At 39.6% G+C, this 17,361-nt stretch overlaps 2 long non-coding RNA genes across 5 annotated transcripts in view; one reads left to right on the top strand and one right to left on the bottom strand.

Moving 5' to 3' along the window:
• Positions 1–9,635, top strand: part of LOC122199995 — a 195,042-nt gene extending 185,407 nt beyond the window's left edge. For all 3 annotated transcript variants that reach the window (XR_006193692.1, XR_006193693.1, XR_006193691.1), the window contains one exon: positions 9,560–9,635. This is a non-coding gene — a long non-coding RNA (uncharacterized LOC122199995). The remainder of the gene's footprint in view (positions 1–9,559) is intronic.
• Positions 1–14,353, bottom strand: part of LOC122199992 — a 45,348-nt gene extending 30,995 nt beyond the window's left edge. Inside the window, exons 1-2 of one of the 2 annotated variants that reach the window (XR_006193686.1) lie at positions 14,331–14,353; positions 11,038–11,254 (exon numbers count right to left, since the gene is read on the bottom strand). This is a non-coding gene — a long non-coding RNA (uncharacterized LOC122199992). The other variant, XR_006193687.1, reaches the window with a different exon arrangement.
• Positions 14,354–17,361: the final 3,008 nt, after the last annotated feature.

Here is a 17,361-nt window from a genome sequence, read left to right as displayed (position 1 = left end):
AAGTAATAATCCATTGTATATATATACACCACCTCTTCTTTATCCATTCATCAGTTGATGGATACTTAGGCTGCTTCCATAATTTGTCTACCCTAAATGATGCTGTAATAAATGTCAGGTGCACATAACCCTTTGAATTAGTGTCTTTGTATTTTGGGGGTATGGGCTTCTGTGAAGTTTAAATAAGACAATATTTGTAGAGCTTTTAGCACAGTGCTTCACATAGAGTACTTGCTACATAAATGCTTGTGATTATTAATCCCATCAGGTGGAAAACCATGTTGCGGGAACCCAACATGGAATGAAAAAAGGCGTTACAACCTTTTACTTTATATTGATTTCTTTGAGGTGAGGAAAAATATAAGTGATAAAGTTTAAAGGAAGGACCAGAGGTGCCTGGATGACTCAGTCAGTTGAGCATCTGATTCTTGGTTTTGGCTCAGGTCATGATCTTGTGGTTTGTGAGGCTCACACAGGGCTGTGTGCTGACAGGGTGGAGGCTGCTTGAGATTCTGTCTCCCTCTCTGTGCCCTTCCCTCTCCGTCCCTCCCTCTTTCTCTCTTCCCCTCTCTCAAAAATAAATAAACATTAAAAAAAAAAAAAGTCCCAACAGGAAGTAGGGATATAGGCATTTCGGGAAAACATACTAGATTCTCTCATGTGTGAAAAGGTATGGCATTTTTCTGAAGATGAATTCATGAAATAAATGGCTAGATTTGTAGTCCACGACTGAATGTTGTGATCACATGTGTACTGAGCAGGCTGTTGAGGAAGTGTCACAGCTGAGAGGTTCTTGTGTAGCAGAAACATGGAACTCGTTTCTCATGATGACACATGGAGTTAAGCAGCTGCTGCTATTCTGTTGTCCTAACACTCCAACTGCTCAGAGGGTGCTTGAGCCATGTCTCTGCTACCTGGTGCAACCGTTAGAGAGTTGTGAACACTCCTGCTGGTTCTGTTCGGAGTTGATTCCTGGACGATAATGCCAATAAAGAAGTACACAGCTCAGCTATCAAAGGCACCTGTGGGAGTTGGTGGAAGTTGGTCCATCTCTAGCAAGACACAGATAAAAGGAGTGGGTTCCCCATGTTAAGGAAGTGGCCTCTCCTGTAGTGTGCTTGGCACTTATTCTTTCATGTGAAGCATATTCCTTTGTCTCCTCATTTTCCTTGACTTTCTGTGTTTGGTTCCATGAATTAGGCTGAACTGGTACTTCTAAACTTGAAGGAATGATCTTTCTGTGGTCATCTCCTGCAAACACTGTGTGTGCCTGCTGACTTTGGCTGGCTGGTTGAAATTGCCTGTCATGGTCTGGGAGTACCAAGGCTTTCTGAGTTAGGGCTACCCTGGAGGAATGAGTGGAGCTAGAGTGGGCATTGCCCAGGGAGGTCCTTGGGCTTTCTATGCAGAGGGCCCCTGCGAGAACACGTGAAGCTGAAGTGAGTATAAGCCAAGGGTCTTGGAGTGCCTTGAACTAGGGGTACCCTGGCGGTTTCCTGAGTGCTTCACACAGGGGGTGCCCTAGTAGAACCGTGGGATCAGAGGCACGTGTGTGTGGGAGGGGCTCCTGGGGCACTCCATTCAAGGGCCTCTGGCTGGAGCCAAAACAGACATGGATAAGGAGGTTCTGGGGCACTCCGCACCAGCAGTACTCTGGAAGTTGTCTGGAACCAACATCGTATGCACCTAGAATGTTACGGGGTGCTTTGCATCTTTGTCACCTTGGTGAGATGGCTGGAGCTGTAGTGATCACGGACCAGGGGTGTCCTATTGTATCCCATGTGGGGGTTGCCTAGGTAGAACAGGTAAGTCTGGTGTGGGCTTGGAGCCTAGGAGTCACTGAAGTGGTAGGCTGGTAAGGAGGCCAGGACAGTGTTCTTGTCTTTGTTCTTAAGCTGTGTGAGGGGGTGGGGATGTAAACCATAGTATTTGCCAGCCCCTTCCACCTGGAGAAGGTTTCAGGAGATCCCCTGGCCATTCTCAAGGACCTTTATATTCTAGTTGTTCTTTGAAATCACGGCTTTTTTTTTCTGTGTCCCAGGATATCTGAGGCTGTTGTAGGCTAGGGATCCAGGGCTCACTGAAGCAGAAGGTTGGCTAGTACACCCAGACTCTTTCCTGTCCACACCATCAAGTTGGAGTGGGAATGCAAACATTGGCCTTCATCAGCCCCTCTGACCTAGAGAGAGTCCCAGTAACTCCTCCACCATATGGCAAGAGTCTGGGTTGGATTCTGCTTCCTTTATATTATAGTTTACATTGGGGGACCTGGGTGGCTCAGTCAGTTGAACATCAACTTCAGCTCAGGTCGTGATCTCACAGTTCGTGGGTTCGAGCCCCATGTCAGGCTCTGTGCTGACAGCTCAGAGCCTGGAGCCTGCTTTGTTCTGTGTCTCCCTCTCCCTTTGCCCCTTCCCTACTCTCACTCTCTTTCTGTCTCTCTCTCTCAAAAATGAATAAACGTTTTTAAAAATGTAAAAAAAAAAGTTATATTCTAGTTTTAAGCTATAGCTTTTCTTATTTTCCAAAGCAGAGAAGTCTGCTCACAGTTTCTTCAGTACTGTCCCTCCCCACTGTGAATGGTAGTGTTGAAGGTGGGCAATTCCTTTATTACTATGTCCGTTTCTCTTACTGTTATCTTATTAAGTGGTTTATCTCTTGTGCAGAAGCTGTTCAGTTATCCCTCAGTTCTTCAGGAGAAATTGCTCTATAAATAGGTGTAGGTTTGGTGCATCCATGGAGGAAGGGAGTTTAGGGTCTTCCTGAGTCACCATCTTGGACCACAACTTCATCAATGCATCTTTTTTAATCATTAAAATGACCCCTAGTGGAACCTTTTAATATTGAATAATATTGAATATTGAACTAAATACAGAATAATTTAGTTCTGGGATTTTTGTTGTTGTTAATTCTTTGATAATTTCTTACGGTTTTTCTGTATGTGTTCTTTTTCTGGATTTATGCTTAGTCGGATATTGGACTTTTTAAATTGATCCTTAAATTTGTTTTCCTTCTTATCTGATCTGCTTGCTCATTTTTCTCTTCTACTTTCTACGAGATTGTTTTCAGTATTACCTTCTCATTCTTCTATAGAGTTTTAAAAGTTCACATACCACATTTTTAATTTCCAAATCTCATTCATGCTATAGAATTGTTTCTTTTTTACTGTGTTGTGTTCTTAATTATCATCTGAAACCTATGACAATATTAATCAACCTTTTATTGATTTTTGGTTTTGGTGGTGGTTCTCTGTATTGTTTCTGCTTCTCCAGACATTAAATAAATAACTGTTGTTTCCTTGTTTGTTTTGGTATTTCTCTTTCATATTAAAGTAATTCAAGAAATGACTAATATTCCTCAAAGTCTCCTTCTATTTAACTGTGAGCCATTAAAATATGATTGGAGGATTTATCATAAATGTAGTGAGACTGTGGAATTGTGGGTTTCCCCTGACCATGTCATTAAGCTCCCCAAGTATAAATATATTTAGTGGCTTTCCTTTGGGCTAATTTGTCCAAGTACTAATGTTGCAAACATGCCCCTTGCATTACACCTAGCTTACAGCATTTTGAAAGCTGAATGGAGGAATTGGGCTAGAAATAACACTGTTCAGTATATAGACTTTTACTTAACCCCCCTATATTTACCTGCCTAAATTTAGAGCAGTTTTGGTTCAAAATCTCAAGGAATGCAAACCTCTGATATCCTCCTCAGGTTACTTATCCCCTCACCTCTATTCTTTATTAGTAGTGGAGTTTCAGGTAAGCACATCACTTACCCAGGTAGAAAACTAGATTTCCCCAAATTCCTTACAACTGTTTATGTGTGATTATTAAGTTATTAGAGTTAGATGTATTTGCCCATTTTGAATGGAAGAAGTGGACTCCACTTCCCTTTGGCAACTATTAACACTGTCAAGATTAGAATCTTATAGATTATATCTCCAGTTCCTAGTTCCCTGAGTCTCATAAAGTGGGCTTTTCTCACCTATTGGTGACTTTCTCACATAATTTCCTAATCACTGGGATGTGTCCACTTTTCAGTTTCCTGATGTTCAAAGGCACCTATGGTGGTGGCCATGGCTCTCATGGTGACCTCAGGGATAGGGGCTGGCCTAACTAGCCAGTTCTACATTTTAGGGGCATCATTTTGAAATACCCAGTTTAGAATCCACTTTTCCCCCCTTTTACTGATTCTGTAAACACATCATTCATGGTATGAAATCTCTTCCTGCTTAAAATACTTGGGGTGGTTTCTACTTCCTGTACTTATTCTGGAAATCTTCTCCATTATATGTTGTACTTGGGAGATTAATCCTCTCGTTAGTTCCTGTCTCTCATTCTGTGTTTGTGTATGTGAGTGAATTGGCCAGTGTATGGTTGCTTCTTATCTGTACCTTTTCATCAGAACCCTAGACTTCAGCTTTGTTCTCTGTACAAAGCCAAATACCGCTCACATATATACTTTCCATCTTGTTCTCATCCATTCCTTGTATGTTGGGAGAACACTGTACTTGTTTTACACCTTTAATTTTTTCTGAAACAATAGTAAAAAGATAGTAATGATGAAGTCAGGCGTTCAGTCTGCTGTGTTACATTAGAAGTGTCTGTTGTTGCTAATTATCCATCTGAATATCTTTTTTTATTTTAATTTTTTTTAATGTTTTATTTATTTTTGAGACAGGGAGAGACAGAGCATGAACAGGGGAGGGTTCAGAGAGACAGGGAGACACAGAATCTGAAACAGGCTCCAGGCTCTGAGCTGTCAGCACAGAGCCTGACGCAGGGCTCAAACCCATGGACCGAGAGATCATGACCTGAGCCGAAGTCGGCCGCTTAACCGACTGAGCCACTCAGGCACCCCTATCTGAATATCTTTTTGATAAGGAATGTATCTGGACCCTATTATGATGGCATTAGACACTATGCCTTTGAGTGCTGGAGAAGGATGCCAGTTCTGAAAAATGAAAATAAAAAATGATGAAGATTCTTTATGTTTTTTTAAAGAGTTCTGTAGGTCCTGAATTTTTCCTATTCATCTTTCCAACTCAGTGGAAGAAATGGAAGTCTCTGTATTTTTGCTTTGTGCTTCATTGCTCTTTGCTCTGAGATCTGATGTGGTTTGAAGACAGGCCCAATGCAACTATAGTTATTGAGTCAGCTAGAGAGCCTAAAATCCCTTGAAACTCAGTAATTCATGCTCTGGAAATAACACTCTTGTCCAAATAAGGACCGTAAGAATCCAGCTCACTATGAAATACAGCAAGAAGGATCTCACCAAATATGTATGCATTTTAAGGTCACAAACACTTGAAGTTGCAGGTTTTGTGGCAATTCTGTAGAATTATCAATTTATGGGTTTTTAATTCAAGTTAATCCTCAGAAAGGGATAGTCTTCCTGCATGTCCTCTGAAAAATACAGGGCAGAGAGCCCTATGCTGATGCTGTGACTCATTTTTTTCTGCAAGCATCCTGAGTTAAATGTTGACAGCCAAGTGTGCTTACTATGGATTCCATAGTCTGCATGCCTGGTGTTTTGCGAGAGGGTACATCCTAGCATGCATTTCCTATTTGAATAGCAAAACAAATGTCTGTTAAATTGATGAATTTCAGGATGCTAAATAGCTAAAGATGATTTCACTACTACAGGAAGGGAAGGAAAAATAAGATAAAAACAGAGGGAGGCAAAGCATCAGAGACTCTTAATTATAGAGAACTGAGGGTTGCTGAAGAAGAGGTGGGTGGGGGGATGGGCTAAATGGGTGATGGGCATTAAGGAGGGCACCTGTGATAAGCACTCTGTGTTCTGTGTAAGAGATTAATCACTGGGTTCTACTCCTAAAGCCAAAAGATGATTCTCCCCCACTGGATTCTGTGACCATTTTCAATTATGACCTTTTTAACAGGCTAAAAACTCCTTCTAACAGACTAAATACCAAAAGATTTAAAACACTCAAAAGTTTTCCATGTCTAATAATGGAACTTTAAAAAGATATGACAAATGAGGGATTAGAAAAGATAACTGTAGTCAGCTTGTGTCAAATAATTGATCAGAGAAATGAAAAAATATGAGGCAAAATTATTTCTTAAAAACAAGTCCATCATCACACTTGCCTTTCTGTATAAAAGGGACAGAGTAGAAAAAAGAAAATATGCACATTTATTTTGAAAAATGGATAATTCTCTGTTGATTTCATTATTTAAAAATTAGGACCACAATTAATTTTAAGGAATTCTATGTTCTCTATATTTTATATTCTTGAACCAATCACATGTAGAATTAGCTTAAATTGTAAGGAGATATATACAGAGTTTTCATGACTTCAGTCCCACAGAAGGCAAGGCAGCCTGAGAAAAATATTTAAAAGCTAAATAACAAAAGCAAACTCCTTCCTTTTTTTTCAAAAGTTTAACGTATCTCTTTTTAGATAATATTTTATAGCAAACATTCCTTGCAACTTCCCCTAAAATGATGCTTCTAAAAATACTAATTTTTGTGGGGAGAAAGTATGTTAAGGCAGTAATAGAGATGAGACAGGAGAAGAGGCTGATGAAGTATATAAATCTGATCTCTTAAATTTAGTCCCCCCCCCCCATATAGGGGACATTGAAGCAAATTAGCTAATAGCCTTGGTTAAATCACTTACATTCTCTGGTTCTCAATTTCCTTGTGGAAAAAGAAATATTTCGATCTAATTTATTTCCAAGCTTATTTATGGTTCTAACATTTAGTACAGGTTGTGAATTCACATATCATTCAATTTTGCTAGATGAGACTTTTATTGGCACGTTTAAGAGGGTAATATTAATGCTACTATCTATAATTAGAAAAGTAGAAATATAATTCTTGAGGCACAACTCAAGTTTTAAGTCATTTGTCTTCACTGATTATTATTACTTTTTTTTTTTTTTTTTTGGTAAAATACAGTGTTTACTGTCTCGGTGCTTCTATAAAGGATTAACACGATCAATAAATTCACTTAAGACTAACAGAACAGTGTAAAATAACAGGCCAAATACTTCTTATTTTCTTTAAACATCCCATGACTAGTGCAGATGAGCATTTTGATATTTTAAAAACAGAAAGTTACAGGTAAACTACTAGATATAGGAATTTTCTGAAGCTCTTTGGGAATCTTCCCCTACATTAAGTATCTATATAAAGAGTAAGTATTTAAAATATAGTACCTACCTCTTGTATAATAATTATACCAACAAAAGGCATAGAAGAAGATTTTCCAGCTAGTGTTTTGAACTAGTATTAGTAACTACTAACTTTTACATGCACAGAAAAATATACACAAGTAACCATCTTTCTTCTTTTATTCCACACCTATCTTAGTACACTAGCAATGTGCATCCACGAAGATTGCCAGGGTTATTACATGCATTAGAGACAAAGTCCCATGAACAAAAGACAGTTTGCTGTTTAACATGGAGAACTGTATTTGACACATCGTTGTCATATACACTTGGGTTCAGATCCAGAGTTAGAGAAACTGATGTGGGTAGAAGTATGGAGACACCAAGTAAATATTTTAAGAAGAACATACCTCTTCTTCACCAGCCTGAGTATGAAGAAAACTCCAGGGTACCAAGAGATGGGAAAGGAACAAGATCCCCTTTCTGATTCTGGTTTGTTCCCTTTTGCTCTCTGCACCACTCTTTTGCAGAGAAAATCCACTCATCAAGGTAAATCCTATTCAGAGATTATCATTCCGTGTCATTCATTACTGACCAGTGGAGATGGTTTAGCCAAGGAGAAGAATGCAGGCAGCCCAGTGTAAGGCTCTAGAGTATGAATTGAATTCTTACTCCACACTTATCTAGCCATGCATTCTTGTTGACTTATTTACTCAAAGGCTCACTTTCCTCTTACCTGAAAAATGGACTCATTTTAGAGACCATCTTGGTCACCACCACCCTCATTGTAGAGATTAAGAAACCAAACCCAGTGTCATTATCTTGTTTGCAAAAAATTACACAGCAAATTAATCCCTGAACCAAGAGGAGACTCCTAGTGCAGAACTCAGGAGAACTGGGTCTATAACTATAACAAGCTCAAGCCTGCACAACGTGGTTTGTGGAACCTGATGGCTTGGTACTGGTCTTCTATTGATGTTAAGGATTACAACCTCATGAGTGTGCAGCTTTTTAAGAGATATATAGGGGGTAAGTATGTCTGCAGGCAGATTGTGGAGTGAGGAGACAGTACTCATCTTTATAAAAATTCCATGTTTCTTAGAACTGTTCCTTAATCTCCTCCTCAAGCAAAGGACTCCACTTCTTCTTAAATACAAAATTGTAATTCATTCCTTGTTATGGACTGAATTAATTTGTTTAAACTCAACACACTGTGTGATGGTATTAGGAGGTGGGACCTTTGGGATGGAGTTGGGATTAGGTCAGGTGAGGGTTGAGACTCTTGTAAGGGCGTCAACCCTTGTAAGAGTCCTATGGGAGCTTGCTTCCCCTCTATTTCTGCTATGTGAGGATAAAGGGAGAGAGCAGCTATCCAAAAGCCATAAGGAAGCTCTCACCAGAACCCAGCAATGTGATCTTGGACTTCAGGCATCCACAACTATGAGAAATACATTCATGTTGTCTATAAGCTGCTCCGACAATGGAACTTTGTTATAGCAGCACAAAATGACAGGGCTATAGTTCTGGGCTAGTTTAGTCCTGAGATTTTTTCCCCCTTGTTACAGGCAGAATAAGCAGTTCCCTCACTAAAACAAACAAACAAACAAAAAAAACGCCTGTGTCCTAATGTCTGGAAACAGTATGTTAGGACACCTGGCAAAGATGAATTCAGGTGGCTGGATTATCCAGTGGACCCAATGTAATCACAAGGGTCCTCAAAAGTGGAAGAGGGAGCAAGAGATGTGATGAATAGAAACAGCATAATAAAGATGCAATATTCCTGAGTTGATAATGGAGGAGGGAAGCAATGAACCAAGGAATACAAGTGGCCTCTCGAAGCTGAGAAGAAAACAGATAATCAACTAGAACCTCCAGAAAAGAATGCAGTCATAATGACAATGTTAGCCCAGTGACACCCATGTTAGAATTCTGTTCTACAAAACGGGAAGATAATAAACTTTGTGTCATTTAAGCCAGAAAGTGTGTAGTAACCTAGTTAACATGTATATAATTATGTATCTCTGTTAAATATGGGCATTTACAAAAGAAATAAGTGGGTTTTTTAAAATCACATTATATGACTTAGTCATTAGGAAGAGGCCTTTGCTAATGGAATAAGCTGATTGCTAGCTCAGTTCTGAGTCATGGCTTAAAATGGCTTTGGCCAAATTACCAAATACATTGTTTCTTTGGGATTGCCAGATAAGGCCTATAATCCAACTATCTATCATACATCATTCAATATGGCTAAACTTACAAAATATGAGGATCAAGTCCAGAAATAAGATGATCTATTCCTTCATGGAAACAACAGCATAGAGTCCTGGTCCAAGACAGAGATGTGGGAAGACCATGAACTCACCTTATCCACAAACACACCAAATCTACACCTACTTACAGAGCAGTTCCTCCTGCAGGACTGAGGGCTGACTGAATGGCTTCTGCACACCAAAAGGTCGGCCACAGAGAGAACGGCAAGAGAAACAGCACGGTAAGGATGGGAACCCCACCCCAACACTTTAAACCGCAGCAGAGATGGATACCCCTGGGGGACCCTGAGCAGACGTGTCTGTCCTGGGCCACAGACAAAAAAAGTCTGAATTTAAAAGGGCAACTAGAATATAAATGAACCAGTCCTAGAAGCTTGGCAAATGGCGGGGTCATGGGGTGGGGCAATTGCTGGGACTCTGGTTTAGAAGGGCTGAAGAGCATCACTATCCTTGAGAGCGGCCCTTGTCAGTGCTCACTACAGCTCAGGGTCGATACCACTTAGGTTCCAAAGGACATACCAGGGCACCTCCAACACAGGGTACCACAAGACACCCCACCCTCACTTAGGCTCCAGCCAACTTAACAGGGTGTCTTCTATGTGCTCACCCCAGAGAGCACCCTGCCAATATCACTGTGTCTACCTCAGATCCAGCTGCCTTGTTAGCACACCCCCTGTATGGAGAGTCCACAGACATTCTGGCATGCAGCCACTTCAGCCCCCCTACCTGCGTGTTGTTTGTGAAGAGATTCCCAGGATCCCCAAGCTTGCAGCCACTTCAGCCCCGCCCCCACTGGGGTGTCCTTTGTGCAGGGTCCCCCAACTTGGCAGCCATTTCAGCCCACCTACCTGGGTATAACTGTGCAGAGATCCCGAGGATACCCGGCTTGCAACCACTTCAGCCCCCTTACCTGGGTGTCCTTGGTGCAGAGATGCTCTAGGTTACAGCCACTTCAGCACCCCTATCTAGGTTTTCTTGGTGCAGAGATACCCGGGATTCCCCTCCTTGCAGCCACTTGAGCCCCCCTACCGGGGTGTCCTTGGTGCCAAGATCCCCAGGATACCCTGGCTTGCAGCCACTTCAGCCCCCGCTACCTGGGTGTCCTTGATGCAGAGATGCTCTAGGTTACAGCCACTTCAGTACCTGTATCTAGGTTTCCTTGGTGCAGAGATACCAGGGATTCCCCACCTTGCAGCCACTTGAGCCCCCCGCTACGTGGGTGTCCTTGGTGCCAAGATCCCCAGGATGCCCCAACTTGCAGGCACTTCAACCCCTACCTCGGTGTCCTTGGTGCAGAGATCCCCAGAGTCCCCTAGCTTGGAGATGCTTCAGCCCCCTTACCTGGGCGTCCTTGGTGCAGAGATCCCCTTTCAGACCTTTCAGTCCGCCTATCTGGGTGTCCTTTTTGCAGAGATACCCAAGATCCCCCCGCTTACATCCACTTCAGTCCCCTGACCTAGGTATCCTTGGTGCATAGATACCCAGGATCTCCCAGCTTGCAGCCACTTCCGCCCCTTGCCTTGGTGCAGAGATCCCCTAGCTTACAGCCACTTCAGCCTCCCTACCTGGGTGTCCTTGGTGTAGAAATCTGGAGGATCCCCCAGCTTGCAGTTCAGCATCCTTACCTGGCCATCCTTGGTGCAGAGATCCCCAGGATCCCTCAGGTTGCATCCACTTCCACTGCAGTTGTCCTGCCAGGGCACCCTCCGCACAGACAGCCTGGACTGCACCCAGTGTAGTTCCGGACAGCCCACCAGGGAAGCTTCAGCAAGGAGTGTTGCAGGATCCCCAGTCCATCACATCCAAATCTCCAAGCTGGCACAGTCACCAGGAACACGCAGTCTACAAAGAGCATAACAATACACAAGACCATTCCTTTATGTTTGGGAGAAGTAATTTTTCTTCTAATTCATAAATACAAACACAGAAAATCAAGCAAAATAAGGAAAGGGGGAAAATATTCCAAATGAAAGAACAAGACAAAACCTAAGAAAAAGAATTAATATTGGAGATAAGTAATCTAGCTGATAAGAGTTGAAAGTGATGTCATAAAGTTGTTCACCAGACTGGAAAGAATGGATGAACTCAGTGAGAACTTCAAGAGGTATAAAATAGAAAAAAGAACTAAAGTGGAAAAATACAGTAACCGAAATGAAAAATACAGGGGTCAACTCTATATTAGAAAAGGCAAAAGAATGGATCAGTGATCTGGAAGACAGGCTAATGGAAAGCACCTAAACACCTAGTAAGAAAGAGGAATAAGGAGAAGTGAGAATAGGTTAAAGGCTCTCTAAGACAGCAAGCAAACAAACAAACATTCACATTATGAAGGTCCCAACATGAAAAGAGAGAGAAAGACTGAAAACCTCCCCAACATGGAAAAGGTTAGTACAGACTACCAGGTCCAGGAAGCACAAAGAGTTCCAAACAAGATGAACCCAAGGAGAACCACACCATGAAACATTAAGAGAGAATTCAAAGGCATCAGGTGAAAGGCAACTACCTACGTACTACAGATGCTGTATAAGGCAATCTCCTCATTATTCTGGAGACTTTGCAGGTCAGAAGAGGGATGTATGATATATTCCAAGTGCTGAATAATAAAAAACAAACACCCCTACACCCAACACAGTAAGATTATCATTTGGAACAGAAGAAGAAATAGTTTCCTAGGCAAACAGAAATGAAGGACTTCATCACTAAGCCTGCGTTAGTAACAACGTTAAAAGAAAAGGCCATATTTAGAAGAAAGTTATGAAAGGGTAATATTTCATGAGTACAAGTAAACACAGTAAAGGTAGTAGAGCAATCATTTGTAAAGCTAGTATGAAGTTTAAAAATAAAAGTAGTAAAATCAATTGTATCAAAAATTAAAGGGACTCACAAAATAAGGTTAAAATAGAACAACATACATATGAAATGTGGAGGCTGGTAGTAAAAATGGAAGTTCTTTTAGAATGTGTTCAAGTTTAAGTGACCGTCAATATTTAATATAGAACCCTATATACTTGGGATGTTATAAGCTTCATAGTTACCAGGAAACAAAAACCTAAAATAGACAAAATAAAGCCAAGCATAACACTAAAGAATTCACCAACTGCAAGGAAAGAGAGCAACAGAAGGAAAAAGGAACAGAGAACTACAAAACAACCACAAAACAATTAGCAAAATGCCAATAGGTATATACCTATGAATTAGTACTTTAAATGTAAATGGTTGAAATGCTCCAATAAAACACATAGTATGAGAAAATGGATGAAGAAACAAGACCCATCTATATACTACCTACAGCAGACTCACTTCAGACCTAAACTACATACAGACTGAATTTGAAGACAAGGAAAAATACATACCATGCAAGTGGGAGCAAAACAAAACAAAATAACACACACACACACACACACACACACACAAAAGAACAGAAAACAAGATACCCAGGATTGCAATACTTATATCAGACAAAATAGGCTTCAAAACAAAGACTATATCAAGAGACAAAGGTACTACATTATGGTAAGAGGATCAGTCCAACAAGAGGATATAACAAATGTAAATATCTATGCCCCCAGGGTGCGCCTGGGTGGCTCAGTTGGTTAAGTATCACCCCCGCCCTCCACTCCCATCAGCTCAGGTCATGATCTCACTGTTCATGGGTTCAAGCCTTGTATCGGGCTCTGTGCTGCCAGCCTAGAGCCTGGAGCCTGCTTTGGACTCTGTGTCTCCCTCTCTCTCTGCCCCTCCCCCCATGCACACACTGTCTCTCTCAAAAATAAATAAACATTAAAAAAATTAAAAATAAATAGATAACTATGCATCCAACATGACAGCACCTAAATATAAACACAAAAACTGACCATAATCCAGAAATGGTAGGGGACTTTAACACCACATTTACATCAATGGATACATCATCTAGGCAGCAAATAAATAAGAAGACAGTGCCATTAAATGACACATTAGACCAGATGGATTTGACAGATATATACGGAACATTCTGTCCACAAAGAGCAGAACGTAAATTATTTTCAAGTTCACATGGGCCATTCTCCAGGATAGACAGCGTGTTAATCCACAATCCAAGTCTCAATAAATTTAAGAAGACTGAAATCATATCAAGTTTCTTCTCTGACTGCAAGGATATAAAACTAGAAAATAATTACAAGAAAAAAATAGGAAAAAACCACAAATGCATGGAGATTAAACAACATGCTGTTTAAAAACTGATAGGTCAGTAGGAAATCCAAGGGGAAATTTAAAAATACATGGAGGCAAATGAAAGTGAAAACACAATGGTCCCAAATCTTTGGGACACGTGAAAGCACTTTTTAGAGGGAAGTTAATAGTGATAAAGGCTTACCTCAAGAAATAAGAAATATCTCAATCTAACCTTACACCTAAAGGAATAATATAAAGAAGAACAAATGAACCCCAGATTTAATAGGAGGAAGGAAATGATAAAAGATCACAGTGGAAATAGAGAGTAAAAAGAATAATAGTAAAGATCAATAAAACCAAGAGCTAATTCTTGGAAAAGATAAACAAAATTGATAAGCCTTTAACCAGACTCATCAAGTAAAACAGAGGGTCAAAATAATGAAACTCAGGAATAAAAGAGGAAAAATAACAACCTACACCACAGAAACACAAAGGATTATAAGATACTAAACACAAAAAAATATATGCCAACAAATTGGACAACTTACATCCTAGATACATACAATCTCCAAAAACTCAATCAGAAAAAAATAGAAAATCTGAACAGACTGATTACCAATTCAATTTTCTTACTAATCAAAACAAACAAAAAACACAGCCCAGGACCAGATAGATTCACAGATGAATTCTACCTAACACTTGAAGAAGGGTTAATACCTACTCTTCTCAAACTATTCCAAAAAGTAGAAGACTATGGGGGTACCTGGGTGATTCAGTTGGTTAAGCATCTGACTGTTGATTTTGGCTCAGGTCATGATCTCACAATCATGAGATGGAACCCTGTAATGTGTTCCGTGCTGGGCATGGAGCCTGCTTAAGATTCTCTCTCTCCCTCTCCCTCTGCCCCTTCCCTACTTTCACATGCATGCTCTCTCTCTCTTGCTCACTCCCTCTTTAAAAAGAAAATAGAAGAGGAAGGAAAACTTCCACCTACATTGTATAAGGGCAGCATTACCCTAATACTGAAACCAGACAAGGACACCACAAAAAAAAATTATAGGCCAATATCTCTAATGAATGTAGATGTAAAACTCCTTAACAAAGTATTAGCAAGCCTCATTCAACAATACATTAAAAGGATCATTCACCACCATCAAGTGGGATTTATTCTAGGGATGCAAGGTTGGTTCAATATCCACAAATCAATCAATACACCACAGTAACAAAGTGAATTCCCATTTAAGTAGATACAGAAAAAACATTTAATAAAATTCTACATACTTTCATGATAAAACTCAACAAAGTAGATTTAGAGGGAACATACTTCAACATAATAAAGGTCATATATGAAAAACCCACAGCTAATATCACACTCAATGGTGAAAAACTGACAGCTTTTCCTCTAAGATCAGAAACAACACAAGGATGTCCATTCTTGCCACTTTTACTCAGTGTAGTAATGGAAGTCCTAGTGAAACAATCAGGCAAGAAAAGAAATAAAACTCATCCAGATTGGTAAGGAAGAAGTAAAACTGTCACTATTGTAAATGACATGATACTATATAGAAAACCCTAAAGACCGCACCAAAAAATATTAGAACTGACAAGTGAAATCAATACAGAGGCAAGATATAAAATTAACACAGAAATCAGCTGCATTTCTATACACTAATAACAAAGTAGTAGAAAGAGAAATTAAGAAGACAATTACCTTTACATTTGCACAAAAAGAATAAAATACCTAGGAATAAACTGAACTAAGGAGGTTAAAAACCTATATTCTGAAAATTATTTTAAAAAATGATGAAAGAAATTCAAGAAAGCACAAAAAAATTAAATGCTCATGGAGTGGAAGAATTAATGTTAAAATGTCCACACTACCCAAAGCAATCTAAACATTCAATGTAATCCCTATCAAAATACCAATAGCATGTTTCACAAAACTACAACAAATTATCCTAAAATATGTATGGAACCACAAAAGACCTTGAATAACCCAAAATATGCTGAAAAAGAACAAAGGTAGAGGTATCACAATCACAGATTTTAAGATATACTACAAAGCTATAGTAATCAAAACAGGATGGTACTGGCACAAAAATCAGATCAGATGGAACAGGATAGAGACTCCAGGAACACACCCGTACATAAATGGTTAAATGATCTACAACAAAGAAGGCAAGTGTACACAATGGGATAAAGACAGTTTCTTCAATAAATAGTGCTGGGAAAACTGGACCACTTTCTTACACCATACATAAAAATAAACTCACAGTTGACTGAAGACTTAAAATGTGAGGCCCAAATCCATAAAACTTGTAGAAGAAAATGCAGATAGTAATCTCTGTGACATTAACCTTAGCAACATTTTTCTAGATATGTTTCCTCAGTCAAGGAAGACAAAAATCAAAAACAAAGTATTGGGACTCCACCAAAATAAGATTTTGCACAGTAAAAAAGTCAACCTACTCCCTGGGAGAATGTATTTGCAAATGATATATCTGATAAGGGGTTAAGAGCCAAAATAAAGAACTTATACAAATAAACACAAAAACAAAAAATCTGATTTAAAAACTGGGCAGAGGACCTGACTGGACATTCTTCCAAGAAGATATACAGGTATGGCCAACAGACACATGAAAAGATGCTCAACATCACTCATCATCAGGCAAATGTAAATCAAAACCACAATGAAATATCACCTTACACCTGTCATAATGTCTAGTATCAAAAAGACAAAATAATAGCAAGTGTTTATGAGGGTGTTAAGAAAACGAGAACCCTCATGCACTATTGGTGGGAATGTAAGTTGGTGTAACCACTGTGGTAAACAGTATGGAAGTCCCTCAAAAATTAAAACTAGAAAAACCATATGAATCCAGTAATTCCACTACTGGGTGTTTATCCAAAGAAAATAAAAATACTAATTCCAGAAGATATATGCACCCCCATGTTTATGGCAGCAATATTCACAATAACTAATGTATGGCATTAATAGGCACTAAAGTGTCCATTAATATGTGAATGGATAAAGAGGATGGGGTATATATACAACTGAATAGTATTCTGCCACCAAAGTAATAATAACAATAATAACAATAAGCTCTTGCCATTTGCAACAACATGGATAGACTTGGAGGGTATGATGCTGACGGGAATAAGAGAAAGACAAATACCACATGATTTCACTTAAACATAGAATCTAAGAAGTAAGACAAGCAAATAAAAAAAGCAAAAATAGCCCATAAATACGGAGAACAAACTAGTAATTGCCAGAGGGGAAGGAGTTAGGGATGGAGGGGATGGGTGAAGGGCAGTGGGAGATAGATACAGGCTTCTGGTTATTGAATGGGGAAGTCATGGGAATAAAAAATAGAGCATAGAGGATATTGTAGGTGGTATTGTAACATGTTGTATGGTGATGGATGGTAGTTACACTTGTGTTGAACATAACAAGGTATAGACTTGTTGAGTCACTAAGCTGTACACCTGAAACTAATCTAGCATTGTGTGTCAACAATACTTTAATTTAAAAAAAAGAATGGGATGAAGCAATAAATGAATTCTGTGTTCCAAGTATTAGGAGATTTATAAACAACATGTTTAATCCCAATGATAATCATCAGGAATAGGTACCCATTTTTAAGATGAGAAAACTGGATCCAAAGCAATTAAGTTGCTAAACTGTATACAGATATTTAGAGCCTGGATTCCAACATAGGCACTCTGATAGTGGAATTTGTACACTCGACCACTACCTCATCTTGTCCACTGTAGATCCCCTAACATGATGA

Source organism: Panthera leo, chromosome D1 (genome assembly GCF_018350215.1).
Source record: "Panthera leo isolate Ple1 chromosome D1, P.leo_Ple1_pat1.1, whole genome shotgun sequence".
Lineage (NCBI taxonomy): Eukaryota > Metazoa > Chordata > Mammalia > Carnivora > Felidae > Panthera > Panthera leo.
Note: the sequence above shows the minus strand (reverse complement) of the source record. Positions and strands in the feature narration are given on the sequence as shown.